The sequence below is a fragment of the Myodes glareolus genome, chromosome 18, assembly GCF_982192425.1.
Source record: "Myodes glareolus chromosome 18, mMyoGla1.1, whole genome shotgun sequence".
NCBI lineage: Eukaryota > Metazoa > Chordata > Mammalia > Rodentia > Cricetidae > Myodes > Myodes glareolus.
In genome coordinates this window covers 65654371-65661360 of record NC_142043.1, presented here as the reverse complement: position 1 = coordinate 65661360, position 6990 = coordinate 65654371, and positions in this window count along the sequence as shown.

Below are 6990 nucleotides of genomic sequence, written 5' to 3'. Positions count from 1 at the left end.
AGAGGTGAAAGCCACCGTGTGGGTACTGGGACCAGAACTTGGGTCTTCTGCAAGAACAGCAATCTCTTCAGCCCCCTTCCCTTCTTTACAGGAATGTTGTGAGAGGGTCTCCATGAGTTGCCTTGAATTTGAGATCCTCTAGCTTCAACCTGTGGAGGAGTTATTAAGAAAGCCCTTAGCAGCTGAGCAGTGGTTGCGCATACCTTTAATCCCAGCACTCGGGAGGCAGGGGCAGGCGGATCTCTGTGAGTTCGAGGCCAGCCTGGTCTACAAATCAAGTTCCAGGGCAAACAGAGATGTTACATAGAGAAACCCTGACTCCAAAAAAAAAAAGAAAGAAAGAAAGAAAAAAGAGAAAGAAAGAAGAAAGAAAGAAAGAAAGAAAGAAAGAAAGAAAGAAAGAAAGAAAGAAAAAGAAAAGAAAGAAGAAAGCCTTTATCTTTCCAGGACTTTAAAATGCAGAGCTGAACTCTGAGTTTCATGAACAACAGAAACCAATTATTCTCTTAGTCCGGGATCCTAGGAGTCTGGGATCAGCAACGCTACAGGCTGTTTTCTTCCTAGGCCTCTCCCCACGGCACATAGACAAATAGCTGTCTTCTCATCTTGGTGTCTTCTCAAGGTTTCCCAAACCTCTTCTCTACTCTGATCCCACCTTTCTTTTTTGAGACAGTGTTGTTGAACAATTTTTTTGTACACTGTGAAGGTGTGTCTCTGCCAAGGCACCTTCTGACTGGTTTAAAGAGCTGAACAGCCAGTAGCTAGGCAGGAGATGGTAAGCCGGGGAGACGGACTTCCGGGGAGAGTCTAGGGAGAATCTGAGGCACCTGTGATTTGCCGGACAGAGACAGAGGAAATGGAATGATGCTGGCTGGCGCTGAGGAGAAGTAACGAGCAATGTGGCAGAACGTAGATTAATACAAACAGGTTAATTTAAATTATAAGAGCTAGTTGGGAACAAATCTAAGATAAGGCCAAAGTTTCATAATTAATAATAAGTCTCTGTGTTATTATTTGGAAACTGGTGATCCAAAGAAAATCCAACTACAAGGCAGGGTCCTTTGCTAAACAGATTAGCCTTGAACTCACAGAGATCCGCTTTAATCCACCTCAGCCTACCTCTAGCTCTCTGGACGTAAAAGTGTGGAACACCACACCTAGGGAATCCCAGAACATGAGAGGCTGGGAGTTGAGATTACTGTGAGTTCCAAGCCAGCCTAGCCTATGCTGAGCCTCTGACCCACCCCACCTCCAGCCTCCCCCAGTCAGGGTTTCACTGTGTAGTTCTGGCTGTCCTGGAACTCACTCTGTAGACCAGACTGGAGACTCTGTCTTAAACAAAAAATAGATTAAAAAAAAAAAAAAATGAGGAACTAGTGAGATGGTTTGGGTGGGGTAAAGCATTTGCTGCCAAGCCTGATGACCTGAGTTGACTTGTTGGGGTCTAGATAATAGGAGAACTGACTCCTAAAAGTTATCCTAAGACCTCCATAAGAACATAGCAGCTCGCCTTTAATCCTAGTATCAGGCAGGTGGATCTCTGTGAGTTCGAGGCCAGCCTGGTCATCTAAAGCTTCATAGAGATCCTGTCTCAAAAACCCACTGCCCCCCAAATCTGCACCAGAAAAAAAGGGGGGGACATGATGACATGCTATGAGAGAGCTGGAGTTCACGTGCACAGCCACACACATAAAATAAACAAATGTAATTATGTAAATCTGTTCAAAGGAGTAATGCAAGCCGCTAATCCCAGCATTTAGGAGACCGAGGCAGGAAGACTGTGCTGAATGGTGGCAGCCTGATTTTGTTACATAATGCAACTCTGTATCAAAAGGCAAAAACCAAAACAAGTAAAATACAAAACAAGCAGATGGTTGCTGCTCCCCCCACTCAGTCTCTGATCTTGCGGGTCTGGAGTAGCCCCAAAATTTGCATTTCTGACAGGCTTCCAGGTGCTGGGGTTCCAAGGACCACACACTTTCAGAACCTTCCACCTGTGGCCCCAGTGACTGGGGCGAAGCCAGCAGGTGGGCAGAGCAGAGAAAGGCCATTTTCCACATTTGTGCCGAGACGACTGGAAAGTCCCCCTGCACCTGAAAATTCCCCACAAAAAGTTTTGGCTATCGCGGCAACTCCAACTTGTAAACAGGTTACCGGAAGAAACCCGCATTACCTATACCATGAACATGCCCCTCGGCAAATACTGCCTGTCATTACCAGTGGTTATCTTGGTGAGAATGAAGCAGCCTGTGCCAGCAACCAAGTCAGTATGGCATCACGGCTATAGAACTTAGACAAGTCACTGTGTCATTGCTGATGAGACTCGGTGTTAGTCATCTATACAGCAGAGAGCAGGTGTGTGTGTGTGTGTGTGTGTATGTGTGTGTGTGTGTGTGTGTGCATATGTGTGTGTGTGTGTGTGTGTGTGAGAGAGAGAGAGAGAGAGAGAGAGAGTGGGATGCCTGTAGAGGTCAGAAGTGTGTGTATGTGTGTGTGTGTGTGTGTGTGTGTGTGTATGTGTGTGCGCGCGCGTGAGAGAGAGAGAGAGAGAGAGAGAGAGAGAGAGAGAGAGAGCGCACACCCGCATGAATGTACCATGGGATGCCTGTAGAGATCTGAGGACAGCCTCAGGTGTGGTACCTACTTTCCACCTTGAGCCAGGGTCTTTTTTTTATTTGTTCCTGGCAGTCATGTCTGAGAATCTTGTGTCTCCTCTGCCATCTCTCCATAGGATCACATGGAATTGCAGACGCAACTCCCTTGCCCAGCTTTATCTACGTTCCAGAGATTTGAACTCGGGTCCTCACACTTGCTAGGCACTGAGTTATCTCCCCAGCCTAGATAAGCAGTTCTTTAATCGTCCTAACAGCTCTCAATCTTTATGAGTCTGCTGGTCATCCATGTATTTGTATGTATTATATAAAATGAGCGACCATTAAGCAGAGACAAGGACCACGATTTGTTTCTTCTACCATCACCCCTGTTTCTCAGGATTTAGTGCCTTGAGCATTCTAGCCATTCAGTAGCGGTTATTTCCTCGGTTTGTCAAAGCTGGTCAGCACCAGCACGAGACACAAGAAAGTCTTTGCCGATCTTTTCAGACAGGGTCTCACTACGTAGCACTGGCTAGCCTCCCGTTCACTCTGTACACCCAGGCTGGCCTCAAACTCACAGATATCTTCCTGCCTCTGCTTCCCCTGTGTTGGGATTAAAGACGTGAGTGACCACACCCGGTCTGATAATTTCATAGATGTAAACGCCATGTATCTTAACCATATGTATCCGAACATCCCTTTCACTTCTCCCAGGCATTGAGTTTCCTGGCTCCTGTGAGTACTTTTGTTTATTTGTTTGCTTGTTTTTCAAGACAGGGTTTCTCTGTAACTGTGGAGCCTGTCCTGGAACTGGCTCCGTAGACCAGGCTGGCCTCAAACTCACAGAGACCCACCTGTCTCTACCTCCCAAGCGCTGGGATTAAAAGCCTGCGCCACCACCGCCCGGCAGCTTTATTTTATTTTTATTTGGTTCCGGCTAGTGTGCTGACTGGTCTGGTCAGCTTGCTCTTATGTAGGTCTGGTGCAAGTAGCCACAACTGCAGTGTGCTCTTGAACACGACTGTCACGCCCTGTCCAGGGGACAACATTTCTTGACAGTCATCCCTGTCCTCTGGCTCTTCAGCCACTGTTTCTGGAGCCTCTTGTACCGTGCCAGGACAGGCTCCAAAGTTATACAGAAAAACCACCTCAAAACAAACAAACAAACAAACAAAAGCAAAAACCAGGATGCGCTTCTTTTGCACTGCCCACTGTACCAACCCGGCACCTGACCCATGCTAGCCGAGTAAGTACTCGATTGTGGAGGCAGAGCTCAGCCCATTTTTGATATTGCCCTAGGTGCCATTCCTTTTGGGCACAATATTATCTTTCATCTATTGCCTCTCTTCCTGGATCTCTAGAATGTGCCCCTTTGCTGTCTGTGATCTGAGCCTGCCTTCTGATGCACGGTGACAGCCCAGGTATCTCCCAGAAATGAATGACAGCTTGCATCTTCATCACCTGTGGTCCTTGGGCAACTTATCTCATTTTCTAGGTGTCTGAGTAATAACGAGAATTAGGGAAAAATATGCACATATGTGCCATATGGATATGCATGAATATGTATGTGCCATATGTACCATGGGAGAGGATTGATTAACACACAGCTAATATTAGATAGCAGCTGGATGTGCCAGTGGACACCTGTAATCCAGTGACAATTACGAGGGACGTCAAGGGAAGGAGAACTGTGTGCAGTCAGCTCAAGGGCAGAGTGATTCCCAGGCCAGTGAGAACCCCTCACCCTCCAAAAAAGTTAGATTGTAATTGTTAACTTGTTCACACGGGGTCTGGAGTAGCTCAGACTGTGGTTGAATGCCCTGTGCAGCCAGAGGTAATCTAAAATTCCTGACCCTCCTGCCTCTACCTCCCAAGACTAGGATCGGATTCACGCACACACCATACCTGGAGTAGGCATCATTTTTGATTAGACCACACCCGCTTCTCTAGGCCTTTGTTTTAGGACACTGGCCGTCTTTTTATTAATTTATTTATAGTTCCATGTTTCTACTTTTGTGAAAAGAACCCAGGCCCTTGTACATGTTATGCAAGAGCTCTCTACCACCGAGACATCCCCAGTCTGGAATCTGGAAATAAATTTATGCCAGTGCTTTTGTTTGCTTGTTTGTTTTTGGAGTCAGGGTTTCTTTGTAGCTTTGGAGTCTGTCCTGAAACTCACTCTGTAGACCAGGCTGGCCTCAAACTCATAGCTCCACCTGCTCTGCCTCCCTAGTGCTGGGATTAAAGGCCTGCACCATCTCTGCCTGGCACAAGTACATTCTTGAAGAAGACAAAATTTTGCTTCAAAAATCTTTTTTTTTTTCAAAGCTGTTTTTTGTTTGTTTGTTTATTTGGTGCTAGGAACTGAACTCAGGGTCTTGTGCGTACTAGGTAAGTTTGTTTACTGAGATGTGTCCCCAGCCCTGAAGATTGACTATTTTATTTTATTTTTTGAGATAGAATATCAATATGAAGCTCATTGTGACCTCCAATTAGAGACTTTTCTGTCTCAGTCTCACTATGTAGCCCAGGCTGGCCTCAAACTTGAAATTGTCTTTCTTTTTAAGTCTTTTGAATTGTGGGAGGGATTCGAGGCCAGAGGTGGCCCTCACCTCTGGGTTGAAGTTTGTATTTTTGTTTTTGCTATTTCAGACACAAAAGGTCATTATATAACTAATTTCTCTCTGTTCTTTTCTTTTTTTCTTTTTAAAAAAATTTGTCCATTTATTTTACATCCCGGTCACAGCATCCCCATCCCCACCCTTCCCTCCGAGGCCCTCCCCTCACTCCCCCTCCCCATTGCCTTCTCTTCTGTCTCCGTTCAAGAAATGGCACATCTCCTATGAGTATCAGGAAAACGTGGCATATCAAGTTGCAGTAAGACTAAGCACCTCCCCATGTGTTAAGGCTGGGCAAGGAGACCCAGTATGAGGAGTAGGGTTCTAAAAACCAGAGTCGGAGACAGCCCCTCTTCCTGCTACTTGAAGTCCCGTAAGAGGACCAAGCGATGCAACTGTCACATGTATGCAGAGTACTTAGGTGGGTCCCATGCAGGCTTGGGGATGCCTCCACTGTTGCTGTGATGTTCGTATTTTTATGAGACTAATTAGTTACTGTAAGGTTTAGTTGCGGCACCAATCTAATGGTTTAGATAAAACGGCGCAGTTTCCCGAGGGGCAACAGCGGGCCACCAGGGGAAGTGGGGGGATGCCGGGGTCCCACCACCAGAGGCCTCTGTGAGTCCCAGGCAAGTGGGAGGACTCAGTGGGTCAGCGGGGCAGCCTTGGTGGTGAGAGATGGATAGACACCATGCAGAGAAAATGGGTATGGTTTATTAAGTGGGTTGTGGAAGGGAAGGGGGAAGGGGAGAAGGGGGAAAGAAGAGGGGAATGGGGTGGGGAGAAGAGGCTAGTCACCTCTTTTGAAGAGAGAAGGGGCAGAGAAGAGAGTTCAGGCTGGAAGAGGAAGGAAGAGCCACTTGCCTAGCAGAAGGGGAGAGTGGGTGGGGCTCTTCTCTTAAAGGGACAGGACAGCCCATTACAGTTAACCTTTTGTTCCCACGAGGGACCTATTAAGTCTGTATGGTGGAAGAGTGAGCAGACATCTGTTTTTTCATTATAACATATCGAAACAATGATGAGTGCTGGGCAGTGGTGATGTAGACCTTTAATCTCAGCCCTGGGGAGGCAGAGCCAGCCTGGTCTACAAAACAAGTTCTAAAACTATTAGGGCTACACAGACCAGAAACCATGACACACAGGAACAAAAAGCAAATATGCTCCATTGTCTTAAGCATTTGAACTGTCCCCATGGATGATGGTCTTGGAAGGTTTAGTTGGTGTGGCTTTCTTGCAGGAAGTGTATCACCGGAGGGGAGCTTTGAAAGATGAAAGACTCACGCCATTTTGCATGTGTTCTCTTTGTTTGCTTTGGTTCAAGATGGGAGTCCTCAGCTTCTCCATCTGTCCTCTGACTGCCTGAGCTCTGACTTCGTGGACTCCAGCCCTAAGCAACCAGAAGCCCAAATAAAAACAATCGCCTTCCCAGCATGCCTTATTATAGCATTAGGAAAATAGCTCTGATTAACTGTTATAAATAATTTTACCTTTTCTTTCCCACTGCTAGAGGGTGAACCCCAGGGCCCACTGCATATTAGGCAAGTGCTTATCCCAGTGAGCCACATCTCCAGCCCTAATTTGATTGGCTGACTGATTAATCAAGGTATTGAGTGTTGAACACAGGGCCTTACGTGTGCTAGGCAAGTGCTCTCACTTAGCTACAGTGTGATGAATGGTGACACTAAATGCTTAGATGGTGTCATATTAGCAATACAAATAATTGCTGTGAGATCTGTTTGGTTGTTGTTGTTGGTTTTTCTGAGACAGGGTTTCTCTGT